At 34.2% G+C, this 22209-nt stretch overlaps 1 protein-coding gene across 9 annotated transcripts in view; it reads left to right on the forward strand.

The window, feature by feature from the left end:
• LOC111055581 (RNA-binding protein fusilli) overlaps positions 1-22209 on the forward strand; it is a 214938-nt gene that overhangs the window by 26581 nt on the left and 166148 nt on the right. For 6 of the 9 annotated variants that reach the window (XR_005572973.1, XM_039441383.1, XM_039441384.1 and 3 more), the window contains exon 1: positions 21155-21718. The exons of 2 other annotated variants lie outside the window; for them this stretch is intronic. The gene's annotated coding sequence lies outside the window, so the exon portion shown is untranslated. Of the gene's footprint in view, positions 1-21154; positions 21719-22209 lie in introns of those variants that run through there. One more of the 9 variants, XM_039441379.1, reaches the window with a different exon arrangement.

Genomic DNA, 22209 nt, shown 5'->3' on the forward strand with positions numbered 1-22209 from the left:
TTTTGCATTTAGAAATCCTCACTATATCACCTAACCCGAATTTGGGACAAATAGGTTTATTACTCTTTCTTAAGTGTTTTTCATTCAATTCAGCAATGATTTGTTTCTCATGTTTCAATGTTACTTCAGCTGGTTTCATTTGGATAGTTGAATGAAATGAATTATTATATTGATCAACAATCTTGTCTAACCAAGATTCCCATTTATAATTGCCAGTTGCAGTGAAATAATGATATATGTGTGACTTTAGAGTTCTGTTGAAATGTTCAATAAATGCTGCATGAGAATTGGAGTAGACACTATAGTGATGTATCTTATAATGTTGTAGTAGAGCCTTTACTTGAGAATTATAAAATTCCTTCCCATTGTCTGTACAAAATAGCTTGATGCCGAGATTTCTCTTAAATATTGGTCTTAAAGCATCACTCACTTCACGAGCTGTTTTTGTCTTTAGTGGCACAGCATATGCAAACTTTGTAAATGCATTTATAACAGTTAAAATATATTTATAGTTTGAATTCATTTTAACAAAATCCCCCATTTCTATAAGGTCCGCCTGTAACATGTCATTAACCCCTTTCAGAATATAACTCCTTTTCATAAAGTTTATACGGACAGGTTTATGCAACTCATTTGCCAACTGCTCTCGTACATTGCTCATTTTATCCTGTTCTCTCTTCAACTAGCAGATGGATACTAAAGTCTCAATCATATCCACGCTTCTTCTATACACATATTAATTACAATCAATATGGTTGAGGTTATCCTGTTCACTGCATTGGGATTTACTGTACCAACACTTTTTCTGTATCATTTCCATCATTATCTTCTCCAGCTACATTCAACTCTTTTTCAAGTCTAATATGATGTTCAATCTGATTATGTCCCCAGGCTAGTGTATTGATATTATTGGGTAGAATAAAGCATTTGTCATCAAGTGGGGAAATAGCTATTTTTGATATCCTAATCTCAAAAACATTATGCAGATATGAATGTAATATGTTGGATGATTCATAATAAATCTTCCTATTGAATAGACAATCCTTATATATTTCAAATTTCAAATTATTATCAATTATATAACGTGACACACCTTTAGCTATATTCTTATTAGCGATTTCATTTGATTTATTCACATATAAGAAAGAATAAAGCTTTGGTCTCAAACCTGAGAATTTTGTTATTATTAGTGAACACATTTCATCCTTCATGACACCGAGTTTCCTGTAATTAGTTAAACTATAACATTTGTGGGTGGGAGGGTATCCACTTGTATCAAATAAATGTGAATTATTTCTCATATCCTCGTGAAAATCATCTGTTTCTATATGATAAAGAAAAGAATCTGTGTCAGACATGAGTATTTTCACCCTTTGGTAATCATACATTTGGAGAATCTTATTATAATGAAAGTCATACATAACTAGTTTGCTCAAATCTACAACTGTAAACCCACAATAAATTGGTCGGTTCAATACAATATCATACCTTTTCAACTCCACTCCAATCACATTTGCATTAAACATATTCCACCGCTTTACATTTGGGCGTGATAATACTCTTTCTAATCGCCTCTCATCTGTAATCAATCTCATATTCAATCTATTTCTAACACGTTCAATTAATTTCCCATAAATCGAGTTCGTAAGATTCTTGTACTGTGTTGATTCAAATATGTTTTTACTCTCCTGACAATGTTTTGTGTTGAGGTCAATATATTCTTTCAACCAAGCAGATTGGCTAAAAGCGATAATACAATGAATTTTTGTTAATTCCATTCCCAGTGTCAAATATAGTTTCAAATTTCGGTAATGTAATACATAATTCTTTCTACAATCCAGTGTGGCTAGAAGCTTGGTTAACACTCTCTGTGTGCATAGATTGTTGGTTCTTTGATATTTGGAAAATAGCTCTACAGGTGGTAAACCTTTTATTGGGGCAAGAGGGTAATCGTTGTGTTTATCATGAAGATCAGAGGGGTAATTTAAATCCACATCTAGGACATAGCCTGTTCCAGCATCATCTGGAATGTTAAATACATTGAAGGAAGATATTTCCGTCTCTGTCAACCAACTGAAACCACCATATGGCAGATAATTCGTCATACAGAAACCATACAAGCCGTTCGCATCAAGGTAGCAACAATAGGATGTAGGTTTTCCGCTATCATATTCATTATTCATGTAGGGGTTGTTAGCTTCCACATATCTGTTTGATGATACCTCGTATTGATGATTCAAAGAGAAGGTGCATAAATGGATCAGTCAATAATTCTAATTTAACTTTAGTTTTATATAGCATAGCCTGAAATGAGTAATGAGCTAATGATAAAAATTGAGCTACATCAAGATCATAATTTTCATAGAAGATATATCTTAAATCTTCAAATACATCTGATAAGCAGAGGATGTCTCTCAAAAGATAATTATCATGATAATCACCAAAAGTTTTCATAGAACAAACCCTCCAAACCTCTTGTGCATGTTTATAATCAGCTTCATCTAAAGCTTTCTCAGTTAGACTGTTATAAAAATGTTCTATAGATGGTAACCAGTTTTCATTGAATTTATGGGGTCCATCAATATAAGAATATGGATATACCCCTTTTCTTAAAAATAGTTTCTGTTGTGACTGATCCTTGAAAATTGAACACAGTCGTTTAAATTTTGTTCTATAGTCATCACAATCAGCTAGATTCTTCACTAAAGTTTCTAATGAAGTATTTAAAAATTGTAAACTGTCTATGAATCTAATATGACCTAAACTGATTGTTAAAAATTTCTCACTGCTATTCGCAATGCATCTCAATTTATTGTTATTGAAAGCTAAAGCTTGTATTACAAAATGACTATCATACCCCCTGAAATTATGAAATACACAAGGAATGAAAGTAGGTTTCTTAGCATTAAGGTTACATGTTGCATGAGCAGCTTTTTCAAAACGTCCAGTAGCATGATTGTGATCCTTCACCTTAATATTGGCAGGTGTAAAAGGTTTTTGACAAAATCTGCATGTTTGTGCATTATCAAACATAGATTGTTCTTCTTCTGTTAAGTCAACCATGGGTGTTTCTATAATCAAATCCTTGTAGAGTTCATCACCAATATTAGTAACATGTTTCAAAAATTTTCCAATAATATCTTCACCTACAAAGTTTGCTCTATACAAATATGGACCCATACAAATCTCTCTATCCTCATTCAGAACAATAAAAGCATAGCTGCAAGCGATATGTCTGGCACGTTTTTCAGTATAAGACCTTGATCTTTGTGACTCACCCTCACCTGAGCTATCTCTGACTTCTTCTACTTCTTCCCCTTCTTCTTCATCATTTATTGGTATTATAAAAGACTCAAAATCTGCATATATTATATACTTACAGTTTTTTGTAAATGTATAGTTAGTAAACTCAAGAATGTTCTTCCCAGGCTTTGGAAGACTGACTTTCTGTTCACCGAATTTGCTACAAATTTCAATGTGTTTTTGTAAATTTAACTTGCCATCAATATTAGTTCTCTTATTTGATGTAAACCGGTGAAAACAGAAAGGACATATATGAACAGATTTTCTACCATTTGTTAAATGACATAAAAGATGGCTAAGCCCATTCTTATTCTGACTTGTGTTTATAAGAACGTAATGCAAATGGTTTGGGTAACATTCTCTAAATAGCAGAAGCAAATGTATATTATACTCTCTCTCTCTCTCTCTCTCTCTGTGTAGTCACATGGTATGGGAAAAATTTCTTATGGGCGCTGTCATAGGCAATGACAGTTATGCTTATGTTTGGGTTTAATCCTTCAAATTTTAAAATATCATGTGAAGAAATTGGAAATTTTATAGAATTGGTTCTAAGTTCACTTTTAAATTGTTTCAAGTATTGAACATTCAAATTACTATGTCTATAATGAAAATAAGCCAAGATGCTCCAAAGAAAACAATATGAATCATTATTTTTAATGTTTATCAGAACTCTCTTGTTGACAAGTTCTGGCAGTGTTTCTATTAGGGATGGGTATCGAAAGGCAAAACATCGATGTTTCGAACATCAATGTTTTTTCACCTTAAACATCGATAAGTGAAAAACATCGAACAGTAACCATCGATGTTTTCAAACATCAATGTTTTTAAACATCGTTGTATCACCCTATGTTTTTACGGATGATACTATGAAGTCTATTATATCCTTAGAGTGACACAGATAGTAAAAATTAATTTACTTTTTTATGTAGGCTACATGTAAAAGGAAGGGAAAGATGACTTCAGTTGTGATTTTTGTTTAGAACAACTACATAAATCAATACAATCAATTCTTTCATTGTAAAATGTTGTTAATGTGTTTTGAAAAAAAGCTCTTTCCAGCACATGATAACCATTGCTTGACATAATTGCAAATAAACATAATTTTTTCATATTAATGATATTATTTTATTAATTTAGTGATTAAAAATAAAAACTGAAAGATTGAGCAAACAGTTGTGCAGTAGCACAGCTATGCCTACTTTAGTTCATATAAACACACAATTTTTCCCAACATAGTGAATTATTCTTTTATGTAGAAGAGTTTGATTAATTTAATCAATCACTAGTCACTAGAAGATATATTTTTTTCCAATTTTGAGACTATTTTAGAGTGATAATAGCTACCAAATAAGAGTGATGAAATTGAGCAAGTGATGACTTGAGGAAGAACTATGAGGCTTTTTTAATGCAAATCGACCTCTATTATTGAAGATTTCCATAAAATATGTGCAATTTGAATAAATAATGATTTAGTAATCAGAAAAATTCATTTATAAAATTATTATAAACACCTTTTTAATCCAGAAAATGAAAATTTTGTACCTATGAGCTTAATAAGAGGTATTTTATAAGAGGTATTAATAAAATAGGGATTTTTTGTATTGGCTTATCAAAAAACATGAAATAGATTAAATGAACAATATGATGAAGTAAAATTGAGCTTTGTAAATTCAACATAACAATTTGACATTTGAATACAAAATACTGCAGTTTGATAGATTTTGAGAGTTTCTACTGTGCCAGAGCTGTACAACAAATTATGGAAATTCTGCAGAAAATCAGCTGCAGCAGAAAAAGAGGTTAGCCAGCGATGCTGGATATGAGAGCTGACGTGCAGGCACCCATCTTTTATGTTCAGAGCTGTAGTGAGAAATACAGTATCCAGCTTCTGGATATAAGAGTGCAAAGGGTTAATCTCCTCTTCCATCCTAACTTACCTCTTCTGTGAATTGAAAATTTGCAATAATAATGTATTATTATTTTTGTGAATAATACCTTGACAAAAATGAAAATACAATTTGGAAGCTTGGAAAATATATTGAAAATTGTAATTTTCAAGTTTATTCTGAAATTGACCAGACCAGTCGATGTTAGTCTCCGCGACGTCACCATTTGAAAACACATGCTCTCAACTAGAGTCAAGTCTCTTCTCGACCTGAGTTGCATGTGAGTTGAGCCCAAAGTTAGTAGACAGAAGGTTGGTCACTCATCTATAGTATTTTAGTTGAAATGCAATTGGAGTGGGGGAACTGCAGTCGTGACGTAGGCTGTAGTACAGAGTAGGCAGGATATCGCATTCTTGAAAATCATACGGTGACATATAGTCAAATTATATAACACAAACATTTTCTGACATGCAAGATTTCTGTTTCTGCTTTACAATAATTATCAAAACATTTGAATAATACAAGTATTTTGCCATATAAAAGCAAAAACACCATCTCCTAACCTTACTTTTCAAACCCTTAATTCTACATCTCCTAGGTCGTGTTTATATTTTGTAGTTTGGCTATACATCAGCTTGTGAATTTCGGGGATGAGATATTTTGATTCTCGTAGAACATGTGCTCGATACCAGCATATGTTCAGAGCATTTATATGAATGAAATTCTTCGGATTTATTGGGATCGGTTTATCGGATTATTGCAATGCATTGGTTTATCAAGATTTTTTATGGGTTAATCTGAAATTATAATAGTATAACGTTGTCTACTAACACTTTTCCAGCTTATTAACTTTTTCGAGTCACGTTTTTAGATTCTTGAAAAACTTTCAACTTAACTTTATTCATACAAGATGAATGAACTTGAAATATTTAACAACATCATTAGAATCAGTGATTCAATCGCTATAAGTATGGAGAATTTTTAAGTTCTAGGTCAATCTTGAGAGGATTAAACGACGATGTATTTGAAGATACAGTGAATAAACTGTATGCTCAGTGTGGTTACTCTATCACTTTTTTACTACACGTGACGTCACGCTGGCGTTTCCCCCACCACTTCGAATCTTTCACCTGTGAGTGATCAACCTTCTGTCTACTAACGTTGAGTTGAGCCTACTCTAGATAGTAGATTACTTTCCTCAACAGCTGAGACAATTTGTTTTCATTTTAATGATGGCGATTCTGAAATTGACATGACTGAAGGATACAAAAAACCTCTTCATCTCAAGATAATCCTCTTCAAAGAAAAAAAAAACCTTAAATGAATTTTAAAAAAATTGGAATTGTTTTTACTCTGGTTTAAGAAAAACATCGGATGACCGATGTCTAGGTAATATCATCGATAAGTGAAAAACATCGAACAGTAAACATCGATGTTAAAAACATTGATGTTTGATGTCGAAACATCGATGTTTTTAAACATTGATGTATCGATACCCATCCCTAGTTTCTATATATGTTGAATCACCACCATAAATGGGATTATATTTTATAAAATTGACATCTAATTTTAAAATACAATTCACCACCGAACCAGAACCATGAGAAACAAATTGCTCCAAACCTGTATTTAACTTACTAGATGCTAAATCAAATTGATGTATTAATTCATCGGTATTTTGATTTATATTAATAATATTATAAGATGTGCTATGAAATGTTGCAATTGTCTCCACGTTCATAGTCTGTTCTTGACCATCCAATGTTGGCGGTAAAGGTGCTATTTTTATCAGATGAACTTTTACAGCAATAAACCAACATATGTTCCCATCAAAAATCACTGAATCATTGATTAAAATGTTGAATATTGTTTCTTTCAAAGTTGTTAAAATCAACTGTAAATCCAACTGGGTTTCAATGAACGAAAATCTATATTTAACAACATTTCCATTAATAGCTTTTGTTTTTCCAATGTATATTCCATAATACTCTTATAATAAATAATAATCGGATCTCACCAGTCTAGTGTTTTCTACTGTTGAGTGTTTGCTCTTGATGGGAATCCCTTGATAATACCTTGTCTAGTATAGTCAAAGTTTGCTGTAAGATGACTCTCTGATGTAGTGATCAAAAGTTCACTGTTCTCTGCAAATGTGTGATGTTCTTTGATAATCACTATTGCTGATGGGATGGTGCTTGTTTTGATTGGTAAAGTTGGAATTTGTTGTTTGTAAAATAAGGTGATATCCTGGAACAGTACAAGAATAATACTGTGAACTATTTGCCTTATACATAATAATGTATTTAGAATGATAGTAAAGTTAAAGATAATGAAGATAAAGAATTGTCAGATGATAGTAAATGGTTGAATTCAAGTTTAAATATTCAATTTTATCTGAAGTATATGAATTCTTATATATTGTAATTAAGGAATATGGATGTAGCAATGATCATCATATAATTACAATCACAGATAGTAATCAATTGTGAGAGGTTATTTTTGATCTAGTTGAGTAGAAATGTATTAGGGAAGGTTAAAGTTAGTGTTGTATCTAGCCTTTCAGTTAAATCATGTCTGTGGACAGGTTTGGACATGTTTCACATGGTAAAAGTAATGAGATAGATGCTAGGGAATATTTAGAAAATCAGTTATGTGAGCATAAGAAAACGGTTCTAACAAGATCTGACTTTGATAATGAAAAGGCAGATTTGGTAACATACAAAGGTAGTTTGAATAAACAATAGGAAAAACTTAAAAATAGTTTTGACAATATCAGATTTAAAATGGAGAAGGTTGAATTAGTCTCATTTAATCATCTCAAATCAAGTTTGAATGATTTTATATGAAAAAGAAGATCAGAAATTGAATCGAAATAAGTATTTGATGTATGTAGGCTATATTATATTTATTGTATATTTTTGAAAGGCCTTACCTTATTCCTTGGATTCGCTTGATAGGTGGTTCTGTATGAATCTCACATTGAACACTGGGTGAAGACTGAAGGTTGAGTGGAAAAGCTGGTCTATTTTATAGTAGGTCACTTACAAAAAGTAAAAATGGAATTCAGTTTTCATGTTTGAACCTGCATAAGTTTGCAAACCAGTTTTCTCCACTCCAATTGTGGATCAGTATATTATGAACCATTGCAGAGAGAGAATGGAGAGAGGTGTGCGGAGGGTTTCAGAAAGTTTGATATGGTTAATTATATTCAATTGCAGTTTTTGGATTGTGATCTTATTACATTCGACTTATAGTCCATCAAAAGGAAACTATACTATTATTTTGACAGTGTTCAATTCATGTTTGGATAATGATAATTACACCTATACTTTTAAAAGAGTGAACATAAATTCTACATTACAAAAAAATAATAATATTGTTCTAATGACTCTCAATCAGAGTATAGAAAATGATTTTCCATTTGAAGAGGAAATGGTAAATTCAGTTGAAAAGGACAATTTAGATTCAGATGCATATTCAAATCATCTATCACAAACAGAGCAGGATAGTACATTTTTTATATTTGTTTCCTGTTTAAAATCAGCTCTGAATTATAATTACAATAACTCATTGGAACTTGAAACAAGAAAGTGGTTATATAGTTTAAATTCCTTACATGATAATGTTCGCAGTTTTTATAAATCTTATAGAATATTAGATAATTGTGTAAGCGATTCCTTCAGCAATAGAAATTTGTTTGATTCGATAAATACAACTAAATTATTATGTTGGTACAGTTTATGACAGTACTGTCAGAGACAAGACAAGAAATCTTATGCTTAAACTTCATCTATGGTACTGTCTATAACCGATAACTGATCCTGCAACAGTTTGGAATCTCCACCGCTAGATGGAGGCACTCACCGGATAAAGCATCAATACCTTTGAAATAGCAGACTACCTCAGGTGGGAAGTGGTTGATAGTGGGCATGTGCTTGGGACTATTATGACTACGATGAGGGGGAACTGGTTTAGCTCTTGAGGGAACTGGTTTAGTTCCCCTCTCCCTCGGGGTGTGGAGGGGGGGTTGCCACTTAGAGCCAGTCCCCTCGGGGGGGGGGGGTTGTTGGCCTTGGCGCTTGTCCCCGGGCCCGGGGGGGCAAGGCCACGCCCCTGTTTGGGTACGCTGTTCCTGCAACTAATAACTACTCTCTCATTCCCATTCCTTTACTTCTTTGAATATTCTTCATGCAAAATTATTCATATTTCATGTTGATCTGCATTGCCTGTAGTTATATGCTATGAATTGAAATAATGAATTTGGTTTCACCTATTACATGATTGGCATACATTAATCAATAGTTGGAACATTGTCATTTTACCAATCTTACCTTGTTTGATCTTATTTTTCTGTACGATCACAACAACCAGATGCCTCATATCCAGCTTTACATTTAGCCAACTTTACATGACTGTGTCATGTCAGTGATCTCTCACTCCCTTTCTCCCTTTACGCTCTCACACACACACACACACACACACACACTCAATACTACGGGTAGTAATAATACATAAAGTGTGAGATAAATTACTTTTAACATGAAGTAACTTTTAACTAACTTTAAACTATAACTATAACTTTATAACTATAACTATAACTTTTATAACTATAATTATAACTATAACTATTTAACTATAACTATAACTTTATAACTATAAAAGTTACTTTTAACATCGGTCTTAAGGCCCGGACTGTTCAGTCCTGGTCTTAGGGCCGGGCCTCAATGGCAGTCTCCCCATCCATGTACCGGTCGGCCTTGCAGGCCGTTGCATATCCAGTCATGTGGTAGCAACAATTCACACTGAATTATTGTATTGTGTATTGAGTCTAAAGTTTTCAAATTAAGTCTATGATGATATAAAAATATTGCTAGATAAAATAATTATGATGATTATGTATGATCTTGAATATTTATGATATTATAAATGTTATCGTATAGACAGATTTTTGAAACAATTTGGTACACAATACATACCATGCAGATGCTCTCCTAACTTAAAAATTCTTGGAGACCAAAATACAACCTTTCGACTACTTTTGAAAAATTAATTTTAAATTAATTCTGTGAAACTTTCTTGCTTTCACCACCCACTTATCTTTTGAAACAAAAAAGTTTCCAGCATGACGAAAATTTAATGTTTTCTCATTTCTGCTTGAAATATATTGACATTGACGAACATTATAACCATTAATTGAAAAACTATTATGGGTCGGATAAAAATCATCCAGACACCAATAGAAAGGAGACATTCTCTCCGTTAATTTGATATAAAATGATTACACATTATGACGCCCCATGATTCTGAGAGAAGTGATATTCAAAAGAAAAACAAATCTCCACGATGTTCTCAATTTCATCATAAAAATTAAATTTCCTTTTAATCTTTCAACCCTGAAACTTTTTTAGCACTACTAGGATATTGGGGTTGATATTCTACATCCAATTACGACGTTGAATTGGAAATTTGCAAATTCACATCAATTGGCAAACTTGTAATTTTTTCGGATGTCTCAACTTATTTTACACAGACTATAAAACCTGATTTTTCATAAAAGAATCAATATTGAGTTTTTCAAATCACTACTATTTCTCTATCTCCTTAGACAGGTATTTCATAGTAATATTTCCATTGTCATAGTAGATCATATTATCATTATTACCGTATTTGAACAGAGAGGAAAATACAAAATCTAATTCTTATCTCATTTCATGTGATCAACTACAACTATTATAATATGGAAATAGGAATATGATAATCATTTATTATATTATCATACCAGCCTCAGCAGATAATTTATTCAGCCGAATGTGATGCCACACTCCAAAAACACCACCAAACTCTACACTCCACTATTACACACATACACACACACACACACATACACACACACAAAACTCTACACACACACACACACACACACACACACACACACTGGCCCTACTGCTTGGGGGATTGTTATTCCTCAACTATTCAACTCACTCTGAAGCAAAACTGGGGGATGATCAGTGCAGTATGTGTTACCTGAAAAAAAAACCGGGTTTTTATTGTGACTATTATCTTTCTCCTACTCACACTGAGACACAACTAGGGATGAAAAATGAATATCAACTTTCTCAAAAAATCGATTTTTTTTTATTTATTCATTCACAATATCACATCGGAAACAACGGGTAATGACCCAAATATGTTTCCTTAACACAACTATAAGTACAGTATACAGTTCAATCAAAACAAAAAAAAAAGATACTGAAACTAACATTTGAAAAGAAAAAAAAATACTTAGAAACTACTTATGTTATGTGTTGAAAAATTGATTTTTGATTTGCATATCAAAAATCAATTTTTCAACAAATCTTTTTTTAGAATAATTTTTGCTATCCATAACACGTGCAAAACATGTTGACTGAGGATAGAAAATATGGCAGAGGGGGGAATAGCGGGTGTTTTGGCCTTAAGACAAAACCAGGTTTCCCCATTTACGTTCAGTTCCATCTCAAGAGCAATTAAAATTAATCCGTCTTGAGGCCGGGCCTCACTGGATTCCAGTGCGGCCGAAATCCGGCCTTGAGACCACTTCTCGTCTTGAGGTGACACCATACACATTTCGATCGGCCCTAAGACCGGGACTGAACAGTCCGGGCCTTAAGACCGATCAAAACGTGTATGGTAGGCCTTACAAAGCTCTCACTCAGACACAAAAGAAGGAGAATGCTGCTAGGTAGTGGGAGTGATTAATGGAGGATAGAGCATCGGACCTCTCCGTCTTAAGAGCCATGTTAAAAGTAATTAATCTCGCACTTTAGTAAAAATAGTAAAAATCAATCAATCTCTCTCTTTCGCTGACAACACACAAACCTCTTTACCACTATGGCGTGGCATAAAATAATTTGGTCTTGGAAAACAGAAATCCCAAACCCAAATTGACTTACTAGACGATATAAACCATTTCATTCCACATTCAAATCAGCGTGATGAGTCAGCAATAAGAAATCAATCCAGTGACCTTAATGATCAAGTAACCACCCTCAATATATTATTAAAAGATCAATTCCATTTAGAAGATCAATTTTATTTTGATCCAATTTTAGAATTTGAAGCTTTTAAAGCTCTCCAGGAATTCATAGCAATACCACTGGCATCAATAATTTCTTCTGAAATGATAGATTAGATAAAGCTTGTGGGGGTGTTGGAGTTTATGTAAAAGATGGTAACTAAGGTATTAATGACATCTAGACAGGAGTACTCTGCTAGACCAGAGTTCATGCTACTTGAAGAATTATCCTTTTGTAGCTTTAATAAATTTCTTGTTGGTATCTATCATCAGCCACCAATAATAGGCCATTTTATAGATTTCGAAATATTTTCTTTTATGCCTTGTTATAACCATATACTAGTTTTGGGGGACATGAACTGACCTGAATATGACAAATCGTGACTACTTTCAACTCACTACAATTTTCCAAAGCCTAAACATGACTATTTTATCACTCAATCCAACTCATCATACTAATGAATCTGACATACTCAATGACCTTCAAACAGCTCATAGCTGCCCCAGCTATTTCTGGACATGATTTGATCTACTGTGTACTTTCTCATAAGACACCTAAGTCAGTGCAGAAAATGATCACTTATAGAGATTTCAAACACTTCGTTGAAGCAGCTTTTCGGACTGATGCAGCTCAGACTCCATGGTATCAAATTGAAGTACTACCCTCAGTTGATGATATGGTCAAGACCTTTGAGAATTGGACTCTCACTTTGTACAACAAACATGCACCTTATGTGATGAGAAGGATCAATAGAAAACAACATGTACCTTGGTTGACTGAAGACATACTGATGATGGTACTCAGAGACAAAGCACATAGAAAATTCAAAAAGACATTTGACTTGGACAGTTTGATAAAGTATAGAAGCCTTAGAAATGAAGTTAAACAGCAATTACGGAACTTAAAGATTAGGTACTTGAGTTCTTTCGTGATAAATAATAGACAAGAATCTAAATCATTATGGCTTCTTTTATGGAATAAAACACACAAGCCTCTTTACCACTATGGTGTGGCATAAAATAATTTGGTCTTGGAAAACAGAAATCCCAAACCCAAATTGACTTAGGCTACTAGACGATATAAACCATTTCATTCCAACTTCAAATCAGCATGATGAGTCAGCAATAAGAAATGAATCCAGTGACCTTAATGATCGAGTAACCACTCTTTTATGGAATAAAAGAATTCGGGCTTGGCGAATCATATTCTCAAATTGACTCATCTTTGGAGAATATAAATGACCATTTTGTTTCACATTCCAACCAATGCAACGAAGCTATCATTGGTAATCACATAAATGATCACGAACAGCAGGTCACAAACTTAATTTTACCACTAACTGATCAAATTCATTTCCATCCAATATCAGAACAAGACGCTTTCAAAGCAATTCAACATATTCACAGTAATGCTATGGGTGTAGACAAAATTCCAATCAAATTTATTAAGAAAATGTTATTTGCAGTTTTATCAACTATTACATTCATTCATTTTCAATAAGTCTCTTGAGGAAGGAAATTTCCCTGTAAACTGGAAGTTTGCTTTGTCTTCTACTCGTGATATTTTTCAAAGTTTTTCGATTTGTATATCATCAAGCTATCAAAATGAAAAAGTTTTCTCAGAAAAACATTTCTGATCATTACTTTTCGAGATATGAGCACCTAAATTTAAATTTTTGAGACAGAACATTGCAAATTCGGTATGAGATAAATCCATGAGATTTAGAGGATAGATTCATCATGGTATTGTTGGTCTAGTCAAACAATAATGTTCTGAAAATATAAATTTTAAAGAAAATTATTCAATTCACTAAAAATAACTTTTAGTTGAGTAACTTTTGATTAATTTTTCAAAAATTGATGTTTTCAGAAAATTTCAGTTTTACTAGATCTAAATCTCATGGCCTTATATCTTACAGAATTTGAAATTTTCTGTCCCAAAAATTCAAACCTCAGGCGCTCATAACTCAAAAAGTAATGACCGGAAAAAAAATGTTTACCTGAGAAAACTTTTTCATTTTGATAGCTTCATGATATACAAATCGAAAAACTTTGAAAAATATCACGAGTAGAAAGTTTATTTTCAGCCTCCGCACAGCCTTAAACAAAGTTGCTTTACCCAATAAAGTTGAGGATTTCAGACTTATCAGTATTTTATCTGCATTGTCCAAGGTTCTAGAAAGACTCGTTCATGCACAAGTTGTAAAATTTCTAGACAACAATAAGAAGCTGCATAACTTCCAATCAGGGTTTAGAAAATTTCATTCAACTGAAACAGCTCTCCTTCGTGTCACTGATGATATAAAATTAAGTATGGACCAAAGAAAATGCACCATCCTCTCACCCTATTTGATTTCTCTAAAGCATTTGATAGTCTTCATCATAAAATTTTTAAAAGAAGTTATGGTTTTAGTCACAACTCGCTATTTTGGTTCAAATCCTATCTCTTAGGTGGGTAACTAAGTGTATCTCTTGGTGATAAGAAGTTAACTTGGAAAAGTTGAAGTACCACTAGGTTCAATTTCAGGCCCTCTCCTCACCATTTTGTATGATAATGACCTTTCTTCCATTATCAAATTCTTCAGTTTCCATACTTATGCAAATGACCTTATTTATTCAAGCTGTCCCATAACAAAAATTAATGAAACAGTTGAAATAATAAATCAAGATATCAATTCAAAGGTTGAATGGACAAAGAAAAACGGTCATAAGCTTAATAACATCAAAACACAACCCATTATAATTGAATATTATCGTCTTATAAACAATATTGACCTTGAGTAGATTCACAAAATCATTGTAGATGGTAATATAATTCTTTACTGTAGCTCAGTTAAAAATTTAGCCATCATTATGAATACTCTTGAATGGTCAGAACAAATAGTGATTAGTGAACAAGACATGTAGAGAGGTATTTTCAGTGATGCATTCATTAAAGAAAATGCACGATATCTTCCTTAGAAACATCATATTATTATTGGTTTCTTATCTTACCATGTTTAATGTATTGTAATTCTGTTCTCAACGACATGCAAGTCACTTTAAATAATTTAGAGATTTATTATAAACTATAGCATTGCCAAAATTATTGTTTTCGTTTCTTCTACTCTCTTCAACGCCATGAACACCCTCATCCACAATGCTAGTTCAACATTAAAGCTTCCTGATTAAAGGCTTCTTTGAATAGTCAAGCTTGTTAGAGATTTCTTGAAATACGGAAATCTGAACTATTTTAAAGATGATTTCAAACTTTCTTCTGAAGGTAAGAGGATAGGATAGATGCTTCACATATTAGAACCGGAGAAAGTACTCTAAGCATACCCAATCATCCAACTTCTATTTTCACAAAATCCTTTTTAGTTAGTGCCTGTCATGCATGGAATGCACTTCACGTATCAATCAGGTTCATTGAGAGCTGAGTGAGCTTCATCCTGACTAAAAAAACTTCTTTTGGAACAAATGACTGTAACTGTCCAGCCCTAGAATGAAGTCAATTCCCCCCCATTCACTCCATCAATAAAAACCTATAAACTCATTATAAAATATTTATCTCTTTCCTGTATTTTATTCTCTTTATATTTACTTTATAAAATAATTTGTATATATAAACTCATATTCTAAATATCTACTCCAATAGGCTACTGTTGTATATTGCAAAAAATTGATTATCTTAATCCTATTATCATCTATCTACTCCATTTCAATCATCGATAAATTCTATTTTCATTTACTCCCATAATTACATTATTTTTTCAATCTTATGTTTTGTTTTTAAGTTTTTGTATGTATTTGTAAACTTTACAACCTTTTTCATTTTTAAATAAATCTTCAGTTGAATAAATCAAATTTACTTGTTGGTAGAGTGTTACTTGGAAGGTTATTTTGAATATTCTTTCCAAAGAATGTACATTGATATGTTCAAAGCTTCACCAATTTATGTAGATAGTGTTATGGATGAGGCCTTTAGAAGGATGGCAGGAGGAGAGGGGTTTAAAAACTGGCCTGTACCTAGTGACAAATCATAAGTGCAGTTTCCTTGGTATTTGTGCATGTTACACGCAATTCATGATGGGCTTCTCTGGAATAGCCAAACCATTAACAAATTTGACATTGGAGAAGAAGCAAAAGGAAGAACTAACATCGTCCAGCATACAATAGACACAGGTAATGCCAAACCTAATCGCCAGAACCCCAGAAGACTTCCATTTGCTAAATGAGAAGAAGCCAAGAAAATCATCAAGAAGATGGAGAGTGAAGGGATTATTGAACCATCAAATAGCACTTGGACATCACCAGTGGTGCTTGTGAAGAAGAAGGATGACACACATCAGTTCTGTGTGGACTACCGTCTTCTGAACGATATCACCAAGAAGGGCAGCTACCCTCTTCCTTGAATGATGACACACTGGATAGCCTGGAAGGTTGCAAGTTGTTCTCAACTCTGGATTTGAAAAGTGGATACTGGTAAGTTGGACTTGGAGACAAAGCGAAGGAGAAAACTGCATTTTAAATTGGGAAATGACTTTGGCAGTTTACTGTGATGCCTTTTGGGTTGTGTAATGTTCCGGCCACTTTTGAAAGACTTATGTAGAGTGTGTTAAAGGGACTATCATGGGAAACATGTTTGGTCCACCTGGATGACATCATTGTATTGGGCAAGTCTTTCCAAAATCACATGAAAAACCTGGAGGAAGTATTTCAGAGACTGAGATAGGCAAACTTGAAACTGAACCCAAAGAAGTGCAACCTGTTCAAGAGACAAATGAATTATCTGGGACGTGTGGTTTTCTGACGAAGGAGTGTCAATGGATCCTGAAAAGGTATCAGCTATTAAAAACTGGCCTGTACCCAAGAACAAATCATAAGTGTGGAGTTTCCATGGTCTTCATGCATATCACAGGCGATTTGTGATGGGATTCTCTGGGATAGTCAAACCATTAACAAATTTGACTGAGGAGAAGCATAGTTTCATCTGGGATGAAGACTGTCAGCAGGCATTTGACACACTTAAGAATGCACTTAGCCAAGCACCTATACTTGTTTATCCTAAATCAGAAGTTCATTCTGGATACCGATGCCAGTAACACAGCTATTGGAGTCACAGGAACAAGATGGGCAAGAAAAAGTCATTGTATTTTTTAGTAAAGTGTTGTCAAAACCAGAGCGCAACTACTGTGTCACCAGAAGAGAACTGTTGGCAGTAATGAAAAACTGAACATCACTTTCTGCTAAGGACTGATCATGCATCCCTCACATGGCTTCTACAGTTCAAATCTCCTGAAGGACAAGTTGCCACATGGATCCAACACCTGCAAGAATATGTGTTCAATCCTACTTCTCTCTCTCTCTCTCTCTCTCTCTCTCTCTCTCTCTCTCTCTCTCTCTCTCTCTCTTATTTCTCCTTTCATTTCGCCTTTCCCACCCATTCCTGGCATTATGCAATTTGCGATAAGGGTGAAGAACAATGGTACAATTGTATTCTGTGACTGTCACAATCTGTGTCACATGATTTATTACTTGAAAAACTTGAAGCAAAAGGAACTCTGGAGTGGTTCAAGTCAGTTATTTCTTAGCAACCAGCAGCAGAGAACAAAAGTCGGAAGTCACATGAGTGCAGAATGATCCATAGAATTTGGAATACCTCAAGGAACGGTTTTAGGCCCAATTTTATATCTTATATTTGCTTATGAGTTGTGCTACATTCGAATCAGAGGTAGGGTAATAGAATTTGCAGATGACACGGCCCTGCTTTTCCAGAGTAGAAAACTGGGATGAGGTATTTTAAACAGCAGAAACATAACTCTCCAAAGTCACCACATGGATGGGTAACAACCTACTAACATTAAATGCAGGGAAAACAAATTTATTAACCTTTTATAGCCTATAACTGATAGCACCAAACCATGAAAGTCATCAATGGAGATTCATTATTGTAAAGGGGAATATCGAAACTGTGAGTGTCCTCTCATTAAGCGCTCTGATAATGTTAAATATCTAGGTATAATTGTAGATGATCGATTGAAATGGGATGAGCATATATTGTACACAATTAAGAAAATAACAAAGCTCATTTATAAGTTCTACCAGCTTTGTCATATAATTAGTAGAGATATGATAAAAATAGTATATTTCTCACTTGCAGAGTCACTTTTAAGGTATGGACTGTTGCTTTGGGGTGCAGCAAATTACAACTTAATAGATTCAATTTTTAAAGCACAGAAACGTATCCTTAAGGTTATGCCAAACAAAAACAACCGTTTTCCAACAAGTGAATTGTTCATCGAAAGTAAAGTTCTCAGCATCAAACAGTTATATGTACTAGTTTTAGTGATTTATATTAAGAAGAATACAAATTTTACTGATTTAATTTCCCATAGCCACAACACCAGAATTAGAAATCTGAATTTTCATCTTGTTCCTAGAATGAACACAGTTTTTGGTCAGAGATCTGCACAATATTTAGGTCCTAGAATTTACAATAAAATCCCTCTGATTGCAAAGGATGAAATAAAATATAAATAGATTTAAAAGAACAGTACGAAACTGGTTATATGATACTGGAACCTATCAGACCGAGAAGGTCATTGTAAATAGGAGGGAACGTGACTAGGTGTCACCCCGACAAATAGATATCCTGTCAACATTTCCCTTTTTTAAAACTGGTTCTGAGAGGGACAGGTTGACGTGAGGCGTCCCCGTCAACTTGCCTCCTTTCTAAGGAGGTGACAACTTGCCGGGGGGACATCCTGACGCGAGGGTGTCAGGTTGTCATTTACGGTCATGAAAGGTTGGCACCTTCGGTCCAGTTGGTGACAAGTTGTCGGGGTGACATCTTGACGGCAATGGTATATTTTCACGAGGGTACAGGTTGTCATCTAGCATCTATCACCTCGACTCTACACCACAAGAAATCACAATTCCATCTGGCTCTTCATTTGAAAGTTGGAAAATGAAGCCAAACTGCCAATTTTTATATGAAAAGGCATTGAGATTCTTGGCATTGTGTTCTACATTTGGTTCAGTCATCAAAAGGGCTTGTTATTCAATGTTTTTTTCTGTTTTCAACCAACTCAAAAAAATTGTCCTAAAATTAGCAAAAATGGGGAATATCTCCCAAACCATGCATTTAACGGGAAAATGTTACTGAACCATAAGTGCTTAGAATTCAATTCTACATCATAACCATTAATAAAAATTGCTTGACCCCCCCTCACTACGCCGCGGGGATGTAAGTTGTGACAACTAGTGCCCTGTAGGTAACAAGTTGCCGGGGTGACATCTTGACGCCAGTGTGCATCAGGTTGTCGTGAATGGTGCCGACAAACTATCACCTTCAGGTACAGTAGACAAGTAGTCGGGGTGACACTCTGACGTGAGTGTGGGAGGTGTCAGGTTGTCTTTTATGGTCATGATGGTAAAGAGTGCAGGAATTCGGCTTCATAATTCATTGCCAACACGCATAAAGTCTCTTACAGGTGAAAAGTTCAGAATTAAGGTGAGGGAGGAGTTGTTGCAGGTTTGTCCTTATTCCAGTGAGGAATTATTTTTGCATTTTGGAATGCAAAGATTGACGACTTAGATTATAATTGACAAATCCTTATACCCCTTTCATAGGTGGTCAGTGGGATGAAAAATGAAATGAAATGATGACAAGTTAGCACCTTTGGTCCAGTAGGTGACACGTAGTCGGGGTGACAACTTGACGGCAATGGTATATTTTTACAAGGGTACAGGTCGCCTATGGCCAAAATGACAAAGTGTCAGGTTGTCGAGGTGACACCTAGACAGCAACCCAAATAGGATATAGGATAAACTACTGTCATCATTTTATAATATAATTATAAGTATTATATTTCACCTTTAATAACTAAAAATCCTCTATAACTAAAATTACTAAGTAAATTTTTTATACATGTTTATTCTTCTTCTTCTCTAAGCGCTACAGTCCTGGGTGGACCTTGGCTTTCTCAACTATTTTCCGGAATTTGTGTTGAAGTTGGTGTCGTGTGAACAAAGGCTTGCGCAAGCCTGTAGATTTGTGCAAACCTAGGTTTGCGCAAAGATTGCGCAAATATCGTTGTCGTGTTGACCCGGCTTAAGTTCATTTATTAGCAACTTTTGTATTTATATTATAATAATAATGTATATGTTTTGTCAATAAACTCCTCTGGTTGCAATTTATTGGCAATCAGAGAAATTATTATTCTTATTAATGAATTTCTGCTCTGCTCAGCATGAACAGAATACCAGTGGCTCTCATATGTGACTGTTCACACATCGGTAGACTGCAAATATGTCAACTCTCTCATAGGAACCAATGCTATTCTTATTCTGCTCAGCAGAGAAAAAATTCTATAAAAATCACGCCTCAACGATACTACCAAAAATTAAATTGTGTTGTGAATGAAATGTACTTTTACTTAAAAGAAATTTGTACACAACTAATATTCTAAAATGGTAGACCCTAATGAAATTAGAGTAGAATGCCTTATCAGTTTATAATTAAATATATTCTTTTATCCGCAAGAGAAGTAGTGTGAACTTGGAAAATGGATTAGCCAGTTTTATGTATCCAATGTGGACGAAAACCCGCCTCCACCAGTTAGTTACGAGCACAAAAACTCTTTTGAGCATATGAAAAACCTCGAACAACTAGTTTCTGTACCCGTACTTGAAATAGTTGGAATCGCTATTCAAGAATATAGATTGCTGGTGGATTGAACTTGACAATAATGATGGGAACCTTCTCGGCCGTACGGTGGCGCAGTCTGGCGGCCAGGTCAACAAGCAAATAGATTACGGTGACGTTTCTCTTTACCTGTTGTTCGTAACCGGCCGGCTGTTGTACAGGTAAGAGGGGTGGGTTGAGGGGGGAGGACTTGAACAGCCATCTTGCTTTTATAGTTCTTTGGTGTTTAGGGGACCGCCAAGTGCGAGAGTGAGAGAGAAATGAAGTTATGAGGGTGCGACAGAGAGGTGTTTCACCTTTACCTTTGGTGGCTTCATGGTTCGGAAAACTACACCTCACAAGTTGAAGTTGAAACTTGGTGTATAGAACTAGCCAATTTCCCTATAAAAGTTGTTATATTAGAGAAGTATTGAGAATGAAGTATTGGATACGGTGGGGATGGTGACGTTGCTTTGGAGGGGTCGCCAACTACAAGAATTCTCAGAGTGAAACCAGTTGAAACGACCGTGTACTAGTAGACTTTTAGTCTAGTACCAGTAAGGTGTCGTGTGTAACTTCGTGCGCGGTCCGTGCTTCGATTCCCAAATAATTTCAACCAAAAACCAAGTTCAAATGTGCTAGCATTTATCGAAAATAGCACGGTTATCACGATTTTTAAAAGCAGAACTAATTAGAGGTGATAGATGGCTAGCATGAAGTGAAATTATTGGACGGCTTCGAATCCTGTGGCTCGTTCGTTTGATACGGTGTCCACGCAATCCACAACTAAAACTGTTTTTAATTTAGGTAAATATCTAAAATTATTTAAATTTGCACCCAAATTCATTACCTGTCAAATGCCTGAAATCTCACGTTAGTCCACGACAATGTGGAGAGACCTAGGCTACACTCTATTCACAATAGCTACTAGATCATTCTACTTTTTGTTGTGTACTTTTTAACTTCATTTAATTCTACCTTACTTTCTCATTTTAACCAAAGCTCAAAATTTTTGTTAAGTGACATGTGAAATGTTCCTAGAGGTATTTCAGAAAATTATTTCGGAGGAACTAGCATGTTACAAAGTAGGCTATACCATTCATAATTATGTTAAGCTACTTTATTTTTAGGGAAATGTGGATGAAAAATAACATAACACTTAACATAAGGTATCACAAGAATTAGAATATCGATATATTACTTCAAATACTTTAAATTGCTAACAATTTTCTTAGTCAGGTATATTGGAGTACAAATTCTTCTCAAATATAACCATTAGTTAGAAACTTAACATACGA

This window comes from Nilaparvata lugens, chromosome X (assembly GCF_014356525.2).
Source record: "Nilaparvata lugens isolate BPH chromosome X, ASM1435652v1, whole genome shotgun sequence".
Lineage (NCBI taxonomy): Eukaryota > Metazoa > Arthropoda > Insecta > Hemiptera > Delphacidae > Nilaparvata > Nilaparvata lugens.